Here is a 17,718-nt window from a genome sequence, read left to right as displayed (position 1 = left end):
CCCGCCACCGAAAAAAGGGGAAGGAAAGTTGAAGAAGGGCAGGCATGTGGTTTCGGTAATAAATTAACTTAAATACTATGCAGAAGAAAGGCTGCCTGGAGCTGACTGTTTTCCGGTAAGAAGTCAGCATTATCACCCCAGTTGGGATACAAACATAGAATCTTGCTGTTTTTGAAGGGCCAAAAAGGACCTAAGCAATAAAAGTGAAAGTCCACATTCAAAAAGCTGTCATCGGATTTGTAGCTAACTTGGAATATATTCTGTGTGTTTTAAACATACTCTTTTCCATGATCCAGAAACATCAGTTATTTAACAAAGAGGTTTATTTAGGAGGGAGTAAAAAATAGGGGGCAGGGGGCGGAATACCAAGCTGCAAAGAGTGACAAAAAGGTTGTTTTAAAATCCGCAAAGCATGACTGTGTCAACAGCTCTGGAGTCCAGGGTGTGGAGCATTAACCTGTGTTTACATATATCCAAATCTGTTTTCTAAAGGCATGTGTTTTAAATGCCAAAAATGATCTCTATGAGAGAAATGGAAGCCAGTTTGTTTAATGCGAAAACTGCCTAGCACCACTACAGTCAACTGCGGTCACGGATAGTCTTAGCTGGGTTAATAGCCAACAAAGAAAAAACCCCTGCCAGCAGCATTCACTTCATAGTAACAACACTGCAGATGGCCTGGGGCAAAGCTAGGTACATAAAACGCCATTTTTCAGATAAAGTTTGTATTCAAATGGGGTTTCTTAGAGCTCTGCATTCATTCAAAGCCCTTTTGGGCTTGGAAGTATAGTTTAGGGCTCATGGCAAGGTCATCTCAACAACAGTCAATCTTTTAGATATTGGAAAACAAAATTTTTACAGTGAATTTCCTTTAATATCAGAAAAATAATGAGTTAAAGCCCATCTGACAAGAGGCAATTTTTCCTCAAAGTTGACCATTTCTTCACCTTGAAGTGTTATTATGCTCAATAAATGAGAGAGTAAGGATTAGTCTTGTGGCCGCATCTATGTCTCCAGGGACTTACTGTTACTCTGCTGAATTCAGTGTTTGCTGGATGAAAGATGGAGTGCTAAGAACTGCACCCTCAAGCAGAATTTCTCATTCGATTTAACAAGAAAATAACTTCATACACAAAGCAAAAGTGATTTTAGCTACTCAGTACTACAAAGTATCACCTAAGGTACAAAATGTCCAGTTCAATGCAACCACCGAGAATCCATATATTTTAATAGAAAAGCTATCAGGGTGGTGGGCCAGCATCTGTTGGCTTTCTAATTTGGAGAGTAACACAAGGCATAGGAGATCAAATACACTCCCAAGTTCCCTAAGGGTTAAAGGCCTGGCTATTCACCACCACTGGCCTGAGACTTAGGAGACCAGCAGTTACATAATTACATAACGGCTCTAGACCTCAGTTCTCTTTCTTCATTTGCAAGGACAGAGAATTAAATGAGTTAACATTATAAGGCTCCTCCAGCTCAAATATTCTATTAAACTCGAGCTGTTCAAAACCTTGTAAGTTTCAGTTGAATTCTGCAGAAAGAAGGGTCCATAAGAACGTTTCTTTTAAGCAAATAATATACGGTTGGACCCTCCGTATCTGCGGGTTCCGCATTCATGGATTCAACCAACTCAAATCAAAAATATTCAGGGAAAAAAACTCCCAGCAAGTTCCAAAAAGCAAAACTTGAATTTGCCTCATACAGGCAACTATTTACATAGCATTTACATTGTATTGCGTATCATAAGTAATCTAGAGATAAATTTCAAGTATACAGGAGAATGTGTTTGGGTTACATGCAAATATTTCGCCATTTTATATTAGAGACTTCAGCATTCTTGGATTTTGGTATCTGCAGGGGTCCTGGAACCAATCCCCCCATGCATACTGAGGGACGACTGTACGTAAGTTTCCGGGAAAGCAAATTTGAGTACAACTGACTCCACTGAGTTATAATACCACTTCTGAGAGTACCTTAAAACGTTATACATATCATAATAATATTCATTTTCATAGTCGGAACACTTGGCTCATAGGTATTTGATGTATACATTCTAGGGAGTTAAATCTGGCAAAGTGCTTTAAGCCAGATTTGCTTCTGAAACTCCATTTCTAAAATGAAATGTAAGTTGTATCAGTTACATACATACACATACGTATACCTACTTACCTATCAATCTATATAAAAAGTATGTACCAGTTTTATGCCTCAGGCATATTTCTGGCTCTTTGAAGTTACTATCTATGAATTTCCCTCGAGAAAGTACCACTTTTAAAAAACAGCTTAATTTTACCTCCTAAATATAGATTCACTTTTTGCTATATACTGTTAATTAGATTTTTGTTTTCCCAGAGAGATTCATTACTGAACATGTCACAGTCACATGGTCTGGCTTATACATAAAAACCCTGAAAGGTTCATTTACGTGAGTAATGGCGGCGACAGATTTGTCTGTCGTTTGTATCCCCAGAAGAAGAGCATAAATACATGGTTTGATAAATCACCAGTGTGACTTTCACAAATATTAACTACGATACAGACATACCCATACACAAATTAATTGTCCTACCCATATAAAAATGTTTGAATTATGAACGTTAAACTAGTAATGGGACAAAAATGGTCTTATTGAGCGACATGTATACTGGCAAAAGTACAACATAAATACACGTTTTTAAAAGATGCTGCTCTAAAAATTCAGGTTTTGAAAAAATGAAGCAAAAATTAAAAATTGGGACCCACTTACCAGTCTGTTTTCATCAAAGACTTCAAACAAGAGTCTGTGATTAGATGGGTTTACCTATGAGTGACAGAAATAATATTTTTTAAGTGGGCAGAAATAATTCAAGGAATGAAATAAGAGACTGAAAGAATAAAATGCTTTATAATAACATACCCAAATCAATTGTGTAATATAAACAATTAACCTGCTCTTTCATCAACTAAATCAAGTTTTCTATTACTGATTTCTATTATTATTCTACGCCTAATATTCAGACATACCAGAAGAATAAAACGCTTAATTTTAAGCTGCTTTTCTAACATAAGAAAGGATAATTCTAAGTAGTTTTTAACAGTTGCTAAATCTCCCCTAAAAAGACATCCTCGTGCCTGTACACCAAAGGCTACATCCTCACAAAGGTCTACGCCTGAGGGAAATTTCTTAGGCCTAAAAATAAAAGCAATGATAAAAAATAATGAAGAAAATAGTAAAAAGCGGCTCTTTACCACTGTGTGAGTACTTTTTAGGCACTATCTCCTTTATTAAATATCAAAAACACATGATCTCATTTATTCTCAAAGCAGCCCTATGATGTATAACTGTCACCCCACTTTTACAAATGAGGAGCTGAGCCCAGCAGGGGAAAGTAACTTGCCCAGGAGCTGGTTATGCAGGGCAACCAGGAGCCCCACCAGGTCTGGCCTGCAAGTCTCCAGAGCCCATGGTTCGAGCCATTAGAGAGACAAAGAAATAAAAGGTGGCCCCTCTTCCAGCAACTGTGGGGTCAATGTCAGAGCTACCGGGCTTTTGATGTCTTTTTGCTTCTTTCTGTCTCTTTACCCAAACCTCACTGAAATAGCAGAAATCATCCTTTGGACTCAAGTATTCAATATCATTTAGTTAAGGACCAACCATGTGTGGGACATGGTGGGAAGTGTTCTCATTTCTATCATTGTACGTAAATCCTGGAAAACAACCTTACCAAGTGAGGATTCCTCTCTCCTAGTGAGAGACAAGGAGCCTGTGGGGAGTGCGAGTCCTTTGGGGGGGGGGGGGGGCTTCTCCAGGGTTGGAAAGGATATAAGTGGTAGGACCCAGGTCCACCATCACTAAGTAGAGGGAGGGAGAAGGGAATGAAATAACATTTGATGGTACAGAGAACATGACTTGTGCTTCTGACCCCTTGGCTTGCTCTTAGCCTAGTGATGGAGCAGGCAGGTGGGCAGGGGGCTTAGTGTCTGTTTGAAAGCTCAGTGAAGGGTTGTACTGCTGACCAGTGCATCCACAGGCTGTTGCAGAAGCTGGCATACAGTAAGCACTCAATAAAGATTTGTGCAATGAATACAACAAAAATGTTTTTTTAAATGCCCCCCCCCCCAAAATCGAGTTTACATATATTTAGAGCTAATGTAAGTTGAAAAAAACCTTGGATGTACTAAAATTTACAGAAATGTGGCCAAGGTGTTAAACTGAAAGAAGTCTAAGTAATTTGGAGTATTACAAGTGGAAAGCTGTATCTGAGAGTTAGCTACGGGCCAATAATATCTATCTGCCCCCATTACTTTTTCAGTCCTTCATGAAGTAATTGAAAATACATCTGGTAGAGGCTACACATAGGATCTCACCAAGTATTAAAATATCAATGCCATATTTTAGCTCTGAACATAATAGAAAACAGATGTCGTATATAGCGATCTAAGTTCGGAGCACATAAGATACCATTGTGATTGAAAGGAAGAAATCAGGACCAATTATAATGAGTCTAATGGTAATATTGTTCTCTGGGAAGCTACACGAATCAGAAGATCTTATTTAGAGCATTTCTGAAAGTAGAGTAGTTTTTAATATCACAACTATACAGATGATAAAAATTAATTCATCCTGAAGAGGAAAAAACCCTCTTTTCCATTAAATACCTGAGCAGCTTAGTATTTTCAAAATTTCAGTACAAAAGGAAAGCAACTGCAAAAACTCACTGAATAGTAGTCTCCATTAATTCACAGAATTCAGTCTTTCTACACATAGCTCTTTTAGATATTATATATAAAAGGTTGAGGAAATTTACCTAATTTGGTGATATTTAAACGCCAGAAGTTGTTTTACATTACACACATACACTCACACTGAATCTTTGAATTGTAAAAACTTTCTTTCCTAATTGGAACATGATCGGCAACCTTTAGGCTTCTTTTTAATCATGCTGCTTCTACTGGGTTCGTGTCTCATAGAAATAATTAAGCGCTTGTTTTAATTATATTTTACCTTTTTTTTTTTTTTTAAAGAAAAACTTGCATAGAAAAGCTAAAATATGGTATTTGGATGGCTTTCTTTTTGTTTCCCTCAAACATCCCAAAATGAAACAAGTCCAGATTTTGTTACCACTAGTCACAGTCTCTGAAGATTTGGGGCACATTAGGAAGCTACCCAACCATTTCTCCTCTTAAAAGGACTTTCATAATAAAAATTTAACAGATGTCACTCAATGTGAGTCTGTTGTGATAATATATCAATCTAGTTATCAATAACAATTATTACCCCCCCAAAAAAGAAAAACTTACTCTAAAATAAAATTCTTCATTCCACTTTGGGTTCAGCGTCTGGAAGAGAAATCATCTTGTAATTTATTTTACAGTCTTTGAAACATTAACAGTTACTAGTACAATGCAGTCCATACAGTTTCTTAAACTTTTTCCCCCCCCCCCCCACTAAAAAACAGCTAAGAGATTTTCAAAATGGCAATAAAGGAAGCATTTAGTCAATTATCTGAGACTATTCTATCAATCAAACTAGATGGGGATGGGATGTATTTATGAAACAGATGATTCACAGGTAAGAAACCATAAATTTCATGCTATCAACCAGAAGGAATAACGTCAGGGACCTAACAAAGAGCCATCATCGTGAAAACAAAGACATTCTTCAAGAAATTAACACTGATACGATTACCCTATCAAGAAGGAAATGAACTTTGCTTATTTCCCTCAACCTGCTACAAATCTGTCTTGGAGAGCAAAGAAGCAGGTGGCAGGAGGGTGACAGTGTTCACTATTTATACAAAAACTGAAATCTGAAGACTATTTTGTAAAGAACAATATTGATGATCAGATTATATAACATGAAAAAACTCCGCCAGTTATAAACCAAAAGTGAACTCTTTTCCCCCAAATAACCAGGTTTAAAAATATTCATCTACCTATCCTCCAATCCTCCTTTCTACCCATCCACACCCATCCATCCATCCATCCATCCATCTCCACATCAATCCATATAAATATACATCTCACAAGGACATGGAAAGATACTTTTGTCCTCAGCTTGGATAAAAGATGGACTACCAAACAGCCTTTGAAACTAAGATGAAACATACTGTGGGAGAATACCTTTACACATGTGTTTGTGCATTTGGACATGCATCACACTCTGAAATAAACACATCTCTCAAAAATTCTATGTAAAAATTTGAGACTGAAAAATCACCTCACCAAGGACTACAGATATTTTAAACTTAGAATGCTATTTGTCTTTATCAATCTATTTCCTTTAAAAACTAGTGCAGGAAGCAGCAGCAAAATAAGAGCAACACAACGCACCATAAAAAAATAAACTGAATTTGTAAAACACTGAACTGGCATTAAAGAAAAAAAAAATCAGCAATTTCCCCACCCACAACTCAACGGGACGTTTAACCCTAAATAAAGGGGTTTCACACTTCTAGCTGTGAATCCAGCCGGGGATGGTAATGAGTGAGAGGGCTGGGGGGAGGACGCGGGAGAGGTGGGAGCAGGCCCAGGTCCGCCACGGGCTGCAGCCGGTCTGGAGCCCAGCTTCACGGAAATGCAGAGGGGGAGAGGCAAAGGACAGGTGAGGGAAGGAAACAGACAGGTGAGACCACAACACGCATGAAGGACCAGGCACCCAGCCACGAGGAGAGGACGATGAAAACAGTTCTTAAGTCCCGGGCGCAGCACAAAAATACTAACCAGGAGGCTGGCTGCCGAATGAGGCAGACAGCGCAGCCCCGGCTACGGAGCGACACCCTCTACCATGGAGCGGAGGGAGGAGGACCTCCCCTCGGAAGGAAACACATTTCAGTATCCCCGATCGCCGGCTGTGATGGCTTTGGTGGCTTTGGTTCTCTGCTCCCTCCGCGTCTGGCAGGCAATCGGGTCCCCGACTGCCTTCCCTGCAAGGCGGGCCTCCCGCCCCGCTGGAAACTCAACCAGCGGCAGCGCCCAACAGGGAACAATGGCCTCCGTCCTTCACAGGAATCCTCCCCACTCATCAAAATACCGTCTCCTGTTCGCTAAACTGATTTTCAGCGCCAGTCGGAATGCCAGGTGGAAGACACGCTAGACTGCTGTGTCTTCCTTACAGAAAATGACCTGGCCGCAGACCCCTGGCGTCGTCTGCACGATGGCAGGAGAATTACCATTTTTTAAAAGCCATCACGCTCTCTAGGAACTGCTTATCACACAGAGTGTTAAAACTGTTTACCCCGCAAAGGTGGGGAGGGAAAAATAATAGTAAATCTATAAGTAATACTGAAGCACAGATAAGAACAGTATTTCTGATAGAAAACATGCATCTTCAATAAATGCTCCAAATATGGAGTAAATATATTTTATAGATAGATATAGAGAAACATGGAGATAGATGAATTCAGATATAATTATGGATATAAATCTATGTTCTAATATATTTCATAGATGTATATAAAAACAAGGAGATAGATGAGTTAATATGGATATATGGGGTTTTTTTTTGTTTTTTTTTTGTTTTTTTTGTTTTTCCTTGCGTTATGCGGGCCTCTCACTGTTGTGGCCTCTCCCATTTGCGGAGCACAGGCTCCGGACGCACAGGCTCAGTGGCCATGGCTCACGGGCCCAGCCGCTCCGCGGCATGTGGGATCTTCCCGAAACGGGGCACGAACCCGCGTCTCCTGCATCGGCAGGCGGACTCTCAAGCACTGCGCCACCAGGGAAGCCCTGGATATATGTTTTAGTATATTTTATAGATGTATATAAAAATATGGAAACAGATGAATTAAGGTATAATTATGGAAACAAATCTTTAATGAAATCATGGGTGTAAAATTTAGAAAAGTGAAATATACACACACACAAATGTGTAGTTTTATTGTTAATATTTTTTATTTGTTTTTGTGTAGCTAAGCAAGTATTTTGCTTCCTTTGGTAATACCTGTTTTAAGTTAAACCATTCCCTTTGTGCCTACCAAATCCACAAGCCACTCCATTTCATTAAATGTATTTTAAATTGCTTTAAATTTCTTTTCATAAACTAACAAGCCAACAAGAACAAGTCCTTGTTTTGCTTTATTCTTTGCAGGGAAAAAAAATTCTACTTGTAATAATGCATATTTTAATACTGTTTTTATAGTCATTTAACTAAAAGCCAAAACCAGTATCTTGGGTTAACACTGAAAAGTCTGAATTGAATTTATAGATTTCATACTGAGAGATGCTTAAAATGCAAATACTGCCATCTTAAAATATAAACTTCTACAGAGCTCAAAGACATTATTTAATGAGATTTAATTATGACTTAAAAGATGTTTAATTAAGGATGGACCTTACCTTTTTAATTGTTTTTGTCTGTACCAAAGCAAGTTCTCTATTCTCATCTGCTACGTACAATGAAAGTTTCACATATGGATCACTGTAAGAAAAAATAGGATTATACTTTTCATTTTAAAAATACAAAAAGGAAAGTAGCCATAACCTAACTGAAAATGCAAAAATATCACTCAACGACCAGCCTGTATAAATTTCACAAACTAAGCAGTAACATTTTTAACATGCTTATAACTCGGTAAATATACTGAGGAAAGTTTCTATCACCTAGAACCACAGATGTTTATTTCAAAGCAAAACCAACATCAAACTCGTATTCTAATTTTAAAGATCATCTTCTCTACTCTTAATTCAAAAGAATTAATCTCCCATAGTATTTTTTCTAAGCACAATCAGATTCTGAAAAGATTACAAGAAAAATTATTAAAAGGCATATAAAATTTGTTCAGACTAGTAAAATCTAGCTAGAAAATTTAGTTTGCATCTTATTTATATTCTGATTTCCATTACGTTGGTGAAAATTATTTTTCTTTCAGTAGAGGTAAAACAGGCATTGTTCATCTAAGTCAACATATGTCATCTCATACATTAAAACAAAAACATACACACAAAAAATTAAAGCCCAGTAAGTCAACAGAGTTGCCCAAAGTTACAGATTTTAGTAAAGTCTTGATTAAATTTCAGGTTTCCTGACTACAAGTTCCAGAGTTCCTGTCATTTCCTTGCGAAACTGAAAACTTTTAGCCAGAAGTATACTGAAAGGATTACTTAATGTGAATTATCTACTAAGAGCTTGGTAAGTCCACTCCTCACACGTTCCGGAGTTGCTAACACTGGGAGAGCTCAAATCTAGTCAAACTGTAAGAATTTGGGATCCAGGTTCTTCTGTTTTACACTTGAGATCCTTAAAGTCATAGGAAGGGCCTTCCTGTATTCAATCCCCAAATTTTCACTCATCTAATTATCGATAGTGGGTGATTTATTTCTATCCAATTTCAGAGTTATCCTTTAGTAGTTATACATACCACGACTATTAACCCTTATTTTGCAACTTCCAGGGTATTTCTAAAGATTACACAGAGTATCATAAAATGCTTAAGACTATATTGGTGTATATTAGATAGCTCAATAAATATGCCATGAAATCCCTTAAGGAAAGAGAATGGTGTGATAAAATGAAAAGTTTAGTACTAACAGGACTATACTTGGTATCCAAAAAACAGAAATCAAAAGTCAGTGAAAAATATTGCTGGTGTCTATGTGTAGTATTTATTACCCGTAAGATGCATCTCAGTAGAAGCTACACCCCCCATCTCCTTAAACAAACACACAAAAAAACAATAGAATTTTCTCAGTTATATTCTGAGTAAATGTTTTTATTTTTAACATTCTGGTTTAGAAGAAGGTATTAGTTAACCCTCTGTCACTTAACCATAAACCACAGATGCTCTTTCACTAAAGAACATCTAACCAGATGCACCTACTTCTCCTTATCTGGAGATCACCCTCAGCCTCAGAATAAAGATGAACCAAGAACCAGAATCTAATCTAGGTCTAAAGACCCCAAGAACACCTTCCTAATCAGAGCCATGGTCTGGGTGATGGACCAGGAGTATAATTCTAGGTCAGTGGTTCTCAGACTTGAGCATATCACAACTGCCTGGGGGCGGGAGTAGTTAAAACACAGATTGCTGGGCCCCAGCCCCAAATACCCCCAAAAGATCTAGTAGGTCTGGGGTGGGACCATAGAATTTGCATCTCAAATAAACGCCCAGTGATGTTGGTGCTCTTGAGTCAGGAATCACATTCTGAGAACCACTGTTCTACATGGTATTTAAAAAGAGTATTTTCTAGTTATAGAAACCCATTTTCTATTTCTAGCCACCAAGCTATTGCTAAAAAGAGCTCACGGCCTGATATCCGTTATCTCAATAGGCTCCCAGTACACCATGGAGGTGCATGCACGCTCGTACACACACACACACACACACACACACACACACACACACACACATTACAGAGAAGACAAAAAACTCTGCTGACTCCCATCTCTTCTTTTCATGCCCCCTGGCTGTCACGATTGCTGCCTGTTATATAACTGCAATAAAGAGCTAGGCACTCACTTTAATGGAACATCCACATTCTTCCTCTAATCATTTACCGACCTCAGTTTATATCCCCTGAAGAGTTCACAATGAGTGACACATACAGCTGGGGGTTGAGGGTGGGGTCTCTGAGGACTTTGTCCCCCAGCTGTGACAAGGAAGGCATGTCTGGGCCTGTCTTGAGTGTTCATCCAGGCAGAAGTAGGTACTACGGTGACTGTGTGAAAGATTGACCAGGAAACTTCCTGGAAGAGAATTCAAGGCGAACAGGGAACCAAAGGCCAAGGGTGGGAGCTGGTCAAAGGACAGTAGGAGCAAGTTCAAGGGAAGGGAGCACAGGGCTTGGGATGGGCTGGTGAAAGGATGGTAGGGTGTAAGTTTAAGAGTGGTGGGGCTGGAGTGCGGAGGGGAGCCAGCTGTCCAGATCCGTCTCCCTTTCCAATGGTACAGCAGTACCACTCCCATCAACAAATGTTTACAGAGCACCGACTACACTCCCAGGAGTGGGCAACAAAAAGGATTAAACAAAAAAGGATCAGGGGCTTCCCTGGTGGCGCAGTGGTTTAGAGTCCGCCTGCCGATGCAGGGGACACGGGTTCGTGCCCTGGTCCGGGAAGATCCCACATGCTGGGCCCATGAGCCATGGCCGCTGAGCCTGCGCGTCCGGAGCCTGGGCCGGGAGGGGCCACAACAGTGAGAGGCCCGCGTACCGCAAAAACAAACAAACAAACAAACAAACAAGTGGTTGGACTAAATCAGTGGTTTTCAAACTGCAGACTCGACAGAGCCTTAGTTCTGCCTAACTATCTCAGGATAACTACAGGCTACCATTTCCACCTTAATCTGTTTTATATATGGGTTGCTCATGTTAGAATATTTTTGGACAGGGTTCTATAGCTTAAAAAAAATGAAGTTTAAAGCCAGTGGACTGGATGATTCCTTTTGGTTAGGATATTCTGATTCTCAGAATAATTCAAACTCACTTCTCTTCATTCTTAATAACAATAGCCCAGCCCATCCTAAGTAAATACGGATTGGCTTCCTAAAGATATGGCAGGAAGAGGGAATAACACCCTATCCTCTCCACCAGGGAATGAAGGGTGAAGCCCACAGTTGTATGAGAACCCCGCCTTGATTATCACTGGGCTGGTATTTTCTTATACACGTTACCAGCTCTAACCAACTTACCTATGAGGTATCAAGAACATATCACCTGAGCAATAACCAAAACAAAAGGCAGGCAGGTGTGCATGTGTGTTAGGGGGAGGGGCAAGGCTGAGGGACAGCAAGCCTCATCAGAGCTTCTTTACAAAAGCTTGCTTGTTGTTTTAACCCCTGACGGCCTTCATCTGAGTGTGATGCTCCGCAGAAGTGGTGAGAGGAAGAATTCAGTTCCCAGAGACTTTTTCACACTGACTTGAGCCGTCTGATAGAGGCAGCAGCTCTGGACGAAGCTTCTGCCCTCTGAAGCCCTACTTCCCAGATCTCACACCCTCCACACCTTTACTACGAAAGGCTGGCCAAATCCTGAGGTCAATGGTAGGTTATGTTCAAGACGTACCTCCCCCCAGCTAGACCACCAGAAGGTTTAGGAAAGACACATAAAAAGCTCATCAGCAGCTTCTATTATGGGGAGTAGACATAGGGTACAGCTATAGGGGCAGAGGTTCTGGTTTTCATGTTACTCCCTGTACACTGAAGATTTTTGTTGCTGTTATTAACCAGTAATACATAATACTTTTATAATTTTAAAAAAGCCAGGAGGGCCATGGAGGGAAGTAGGCAAGAAGACCATCTATCTCCTCAGCTGGTACTTTCTGCATTTGGTGCCCTTGACCATCTCCACTGGAGTCTCAAATCTCAACTTCACCAGCTCTCTAAGTGACCTTCAGACAGTCACTTAACCACTCCTCTTAACTTCAGGTGGTTCATGAATGAAACGGAAATGATAATTCCTAACTCAGAGCATCATTGTAAGGACCAGAGAATATTATGTATTAATATTAGTAGCCACGTCAGCACCAGACACACAGTATGAGTGCCCTATTAATGACAGCTGTTGTAATTGATTCTGTTTTTTCCTCTCTTTCGAGACTTTTGAGGTTCTCTGTTGCTCCTTCCAAGCCCCCTAACTTCTGCTGTGATTGCTGATCTAATCTGACACTGGTTACCTTATAGTATAAATTGGGTGCCGGCCAACCACAGCACACTAAGTGTCCCATGCTTCCTCATTATTCATGCTGTGTGGAAGCCCCATGGACATCTGGGTGGAGATGATCAACAGGATTCACTCCTGGCAACCAGTCACTGTCCTAGTGGCTGGTGTTCAGTGCAACTCATTAACATTACTCTCTAGGAAGCTCAACGCTTTGTGGATTCGAAGAGAAATGCTGTTTTCCAAACCTTTTGTTTTCTCTGCATAGTGAAGCTATTTGGGTACTACATTCTTTCTTTTCAGCCTTTCTAAGGAGACAAACTGATGTTAGGATTCAAATAACATCCTAGTATTAACTGAGTACCTGCTATATTCCAGACAAGGACACAGGCATCGGAAATAAAAGACACTGTCCCGGCCCCATGTGAGTGGGGCACAGAAGTAAAGCGATGATTGTGACACACTGTGCAGAGTACCCTGGCACACAACACTTCTAAGAGAAAGACTGCAGAACTACGGGACCGCGCTCATCTTAACCAGGCTTCAAGAATTCAGAGATGGGTCTCATTCTACCTTCGTCACCATTAAGCGAAAACAGTACAGACAAGGTCATTTCTCGGGGAGAGGTGGAAATAAGATTTTCTGGGCTTCCCTGTTGCTCAACCTCCCGGGACACGCTGAACAAGGGCAGTTAGTCCTGATGTGTCATTAATGGGGTGACCCCCTCCATCGCAGTCACCCAGGTGTTCCATGACAAACAACCATTTGCAGAGGCTAGTCCTTTCGCACTGATTACTCATTTTCATCAGAATAGTCTTTGATGAGATTGATGTACTATTTTCAAGGAAGCAGGGCAGTGAAGTGGGAGGGGGAGAGGCAGGCGGAGGGCAGAGTTGCCTCCACAGGCAAAGTGTTCAAGGGGGATTACGTTCAGACTGCGGCCAGGCTGGAATGGCACTGCCTCGCCTACCAGCTGTAAACCTGTCTTTCCAAGAGACTTGGATGTTATGAGAACAGGGCGAACAGTCTTCCTTTTTCAACCATGCCTCCTGAGGGAGTACTCCGCCATCACCCGAAGGAAGCAATCATTCTTTCCCATAAAATGAAGTTGCTTAACATGCTGCTGGGACAGTCTGTGAAAGGATTGTGTCTTTGTTCCCTGTGAGCAAAAAGCAGAGGTCTAATGTAGCACATTACACAACACTATAGGGCAAATATATTTTCACTACCCTATGTATGACACACTAAACCTTAGCCAACCCAGAGAAAATTTCATTGGAAAACCTGTTTTGTTGAAGGTTTCCTCATACCTTTCCACTTTTACTATCATAGTTAGTGTTACATAAATTGCTGGTATCTGTAATAAAGAAATAATGCAAAACACTTACAAAGCAATAAGAAAAAAAATTACCTAGAAAGTGTGAGAGAATAAAACACATGAATATATGTCATAACATCAAAACTGAAGTTCTCATCTAACAGGCGGTCCCAGATGCAAAAATAGCTATAACACTTTCTAAAAAGAGGCAGACGTTTTAATACCCTACTACTGCAAAGAAATTATCACAAGTGTTTCCGGAAAGCAGTATGGCAGGAGGTATCAAAATATTCAAAGAATTGATGCCTTTGATTCAACAAATCTATTTGTAAGGATTAATCCCAAAGAAATAATCAGAGATGCAGGCAAATATTTATCTGCAAAAGATACTCATTACAGCATCATATATAAGAAAATACTGGAAGCAACTTTCCAGTCCAAGAGAGAAGTGATTAAATTATGGTATAATCAGGCTCTAGAATATTATAAACCATTAAAGCATCTTTTCAAAGAATATTATTAATTGGGAGAAAATATTCATAATATAACATTAAGGAATAAGCATGATCTAAAAATGTGACTAATTCTATATAGTCACATTTTTTTGTTGTTGTTAGTCAATAATGCTTACAGTTTATTTACGTGGGTAGCACTTAAAATCTGTTATGCTTTCATGGTTACATTTCCCACACTAAGCATATATATATATATAACATATATATATATATATATATATATATATAACATGTATATATATACACGCACGAAAGCAACTGACACATAGCTAAAGTTAATAGTTGTTCTCTCTAGATTACAACTTTATGAATTATGTTTATTTTCTTCTTTGTGGTTTTTATTTTTTTCTAAATTTTCTACTGTGAGCAAGTACTACTTTTATAAGTACAAAAATTATGAAAATAACAATAGTTACACATACGCTACAACTATAACATACTCTTCAGTGAGCCATGGAACCCTGTAATTTCATGGCTAGCCTAAAACCTTAATAACAAACCCAGAAGAGCTTCAGATGTTTTTTCTACCCAGAAGGTTGCCTTAAATGGGTGACTACGGAAGATATTTGAAAGAAATATGCACATATGTTCTAGCCCTTGACATTTACTGAAAGGCATGAATTACACTTTGAAATACATCACTTGTCACCAACACTGACAATGAGTTGCTCTTAAATATGTATGACCTTTCAACAAATGCAAGAAAGCAATGGGTCTACTACAGACAGATGCATCTTTACCTTTGTCCAAGGTAGGTAAAGAGGCATTAAAATTTTATAACTTAGGTGGAGGCATAACCCTCCCAGACTTCAAAGCTCCAGTAATCAAAACAGCGTGGTACTGGCACAAAAACAGACATGTGGATCAGCGGAACAGAGTAGAGAGCCCAGAAATAAACCCGCACACCTACAGTAAATTAATCTTTGTCAAAGGAGGAAAGAATATACAATGGGGATAAGACAGTCTCTTCAGCAAGTAGTATTGGGAAAGCTGGACAGCTGCATGTAAATCAATGAAGTTAGAACACACCCTCACACCATACACAAAAATAAACTCAAAATGGCTCGAAGACTTAAATATAAGACATGACACCATAAAACTCCTAGAAGAGAACATAGGCAAAACATTCTCTGACATAAATTGTAGCAATGTTTTCTTAGGTCGGTCTCCCAATGCAACAGAAATAAAAATAAATAAATAAATAAACAAATGGGACCTAATCAAACTTACAAGATTTTGCACAGCAAAGGAAACCGTAAACAAAATGACAATCTACGGAGTGGGAGAAAATATTTGCAAATGATGAGACCGACAAGGGCTTAATTTCCAAAATATACAAACAGGTCATACAATTCAATAAAAAAACAACAACCCAATCAAAAAATGAGAAGCCCTAGATAGACACTTCTCCAAAGAAGACATACAGATGACCAATAGGCACATGAAAAGCTGCTCAACACTGCTAATCATTAGAGAAATGCAAATCAAAACTACCATGAGGTATCACCTCACACCAGTCAGAATGGCCATCATTAAAAAGTCTACAAATAACAAATGCTGAAGAGGGTGTAGAGAAATGGGAACCCTCCTACACTGTTGGTGGGAATGTAAATTGGTACAGCCACCATGGAAAACAGTATGGAGGTTCCTTAAAAAACTAAAAATAGAGTTTGTATATGATCCTGCAATCCCACTCCTGGGCATATATCTGGAGAAAACTATAATTCGAAAAGATACATGCACCCCAATGATCATAGCAGCACTATTTACAATAGCCAAGACATGGAAACAACCTAAATGTCCATCAACAGATGAATGGACAAAGAACATGTAGTACATATATACAATGGAATATTACTCACCATAAAGAGTGAAATAATGCCATCTGCAGCAACATGGATGCACCTAGAGGTTATCATACTAAGTGAAGTAAGTCAGAAAGACAAATACCACATGATATCACTTATATGTGGAATCTAAAATATGACACAAATGAACTTATTTACAAAACAGAAACAGGCGCAGAAAGCAAAAAGGAAAGAGGGTGGGGGAGGGACAAATCAGGAGTCTGCAATTAGCAGATGCCAACTATTATATATAGAATGGATAAACAACAAGGCCCTACTGTATAGCACAGGGAACTATATTCAATATCCTGTGAAAAATCATAATGGAAAAGAATAGGAAAAAGAATGTGTGTGTGTATGTGTGTGTGTATGTGTGTGTGTGTGTGTATGTGTGTGTGTATAACTGAATCACTGTGCTGTACAGCAGAAACTGACACAACATTGTATATCAACTATATATCCACTAAAAAAACCCAACAACTTTACAGCTTAGGCACATTCTGTGAAGCTGCTGAAAATATACTTTTGGATATTTCAGGAATGACTTGGCTGTTAGGAGCAGCTTGTGGTATGCCCCTATCCCAGCACCTTTGCAGTCACCCAAGTCTTGAAATGGCTAGTCAGGACCAACTCTCTCCTTGTCCTCTGCCATCTGCAACCAGTCACTCGGGGGTCCCAAGCCTGGGTCCTAGAGACCCTTTGGAGTCGGGGGGTGGGAACACTGCATGTGCATCTGTTTATCTCTGACACATAAATACACAGTTCTGTTTATATCTATGTAGATATGCAGTAGCCCATGAAAATATTTAAGCCAGAAGAGTTTGTTTTTAAAACAATTCGAATTAAAACCAATGTTTTCTTATCTTCTGCTAGTATGAATATCATTCAGTGGCAGTCACTAATAGGCAAAGTTCCACCTACAAATTACTAAAATGTTCATACAGCTGTCAAAGGAAGTGACAGTTGTGACATGCCTTTGTCTCCAGCATTTTCTATCATGTGTTTTCCCCATATACATGCAATCATCAGAGATTAAGAAACCACTTTTCTTTTATGCTACTAATAGTTTAATAGAGGGACTTGCCCAGCAGTCCAGTGGTTAAGACTCCATGCTCCCAATGCAGGGGGCACGGGTTCAATCCCTGGTCAGGGAACTAAGATCCCACACGCCGCCCAGCACAGCCTGGAAAAAAAAAAGAGAGATAGCAACTCACAAAGCCATTAGGAAACAGGGAAACCAAAAACTGCTCCCTTATCAGAAACTGTTCGGTAATTAATTCCTCAAATAGAGTGTCCACCATGTGCAAAGGACCGTGATGGACACCAAGGGGGTAGGTCAAAAAAGTGGGGGGCAGGGGGATAGAGGTAAACCGATGCTGCCCTCAAAGAGGCTGTCTAGGGGCTTCCCTGGTGGCGCAGTGGTTGAGAGTCCGCCTGCCGATGCAGGGGACACGGGCTTGTG

General features: G+C 39.7%; 1 protein-coding gene across 3 annotated transcripts in view; it reads right to left on the bottom strand.

Annotated features, from left to right (window-relative positions):
- The window catches only part of NEDD4L (NEDD4 like E3 ubiquitin protein ligase), a 231,842-nt gene that overhangs the window by 140,449 nt on the left and 73,675 nt on the right, over positions 1-17,718 (bottom strand). For all 3 annotated transcript variants that reach the window (XM_007450107.1, XM_007450108.1, XM_007450109.1), the window contains exons 2-4: positions 8,320-8,401; positions 5,284-5,322; positions 2,750-2,803 (exon numbers count right to left, since the gene is read on the bottom strand). The gene's annotated coding sequence lies outside the window, so the exon portion shown is untranslated. The remainder of the gene's footprint in view (positions 1-2,749; positions 2,804-5,283; positions 5,323-8,319; positions 8,402-17,718) is intronic.

Source organism: Lipotes vexillifer, unplaced genomic scaffold (genome assembly GCF_000442215.2).
Source record: "Lipotes vexillifer unplaced genomic scaffold, Lipotes_vexillifer_v1.1 scaffold79, whole genome shotgun sequence".
In the NCBI taxonomy this organism is placed as follows: Eukaryota; Metazoa; Chordata; class Mammalia; order Artiodactyla; family Lipotidae; genus Lipotes; species Lipotes vexillifer.
Note: the sequence above shows the minus strand (reverse complement) of the source record. Positions and strands in the feature narration are given on the sequence as shown.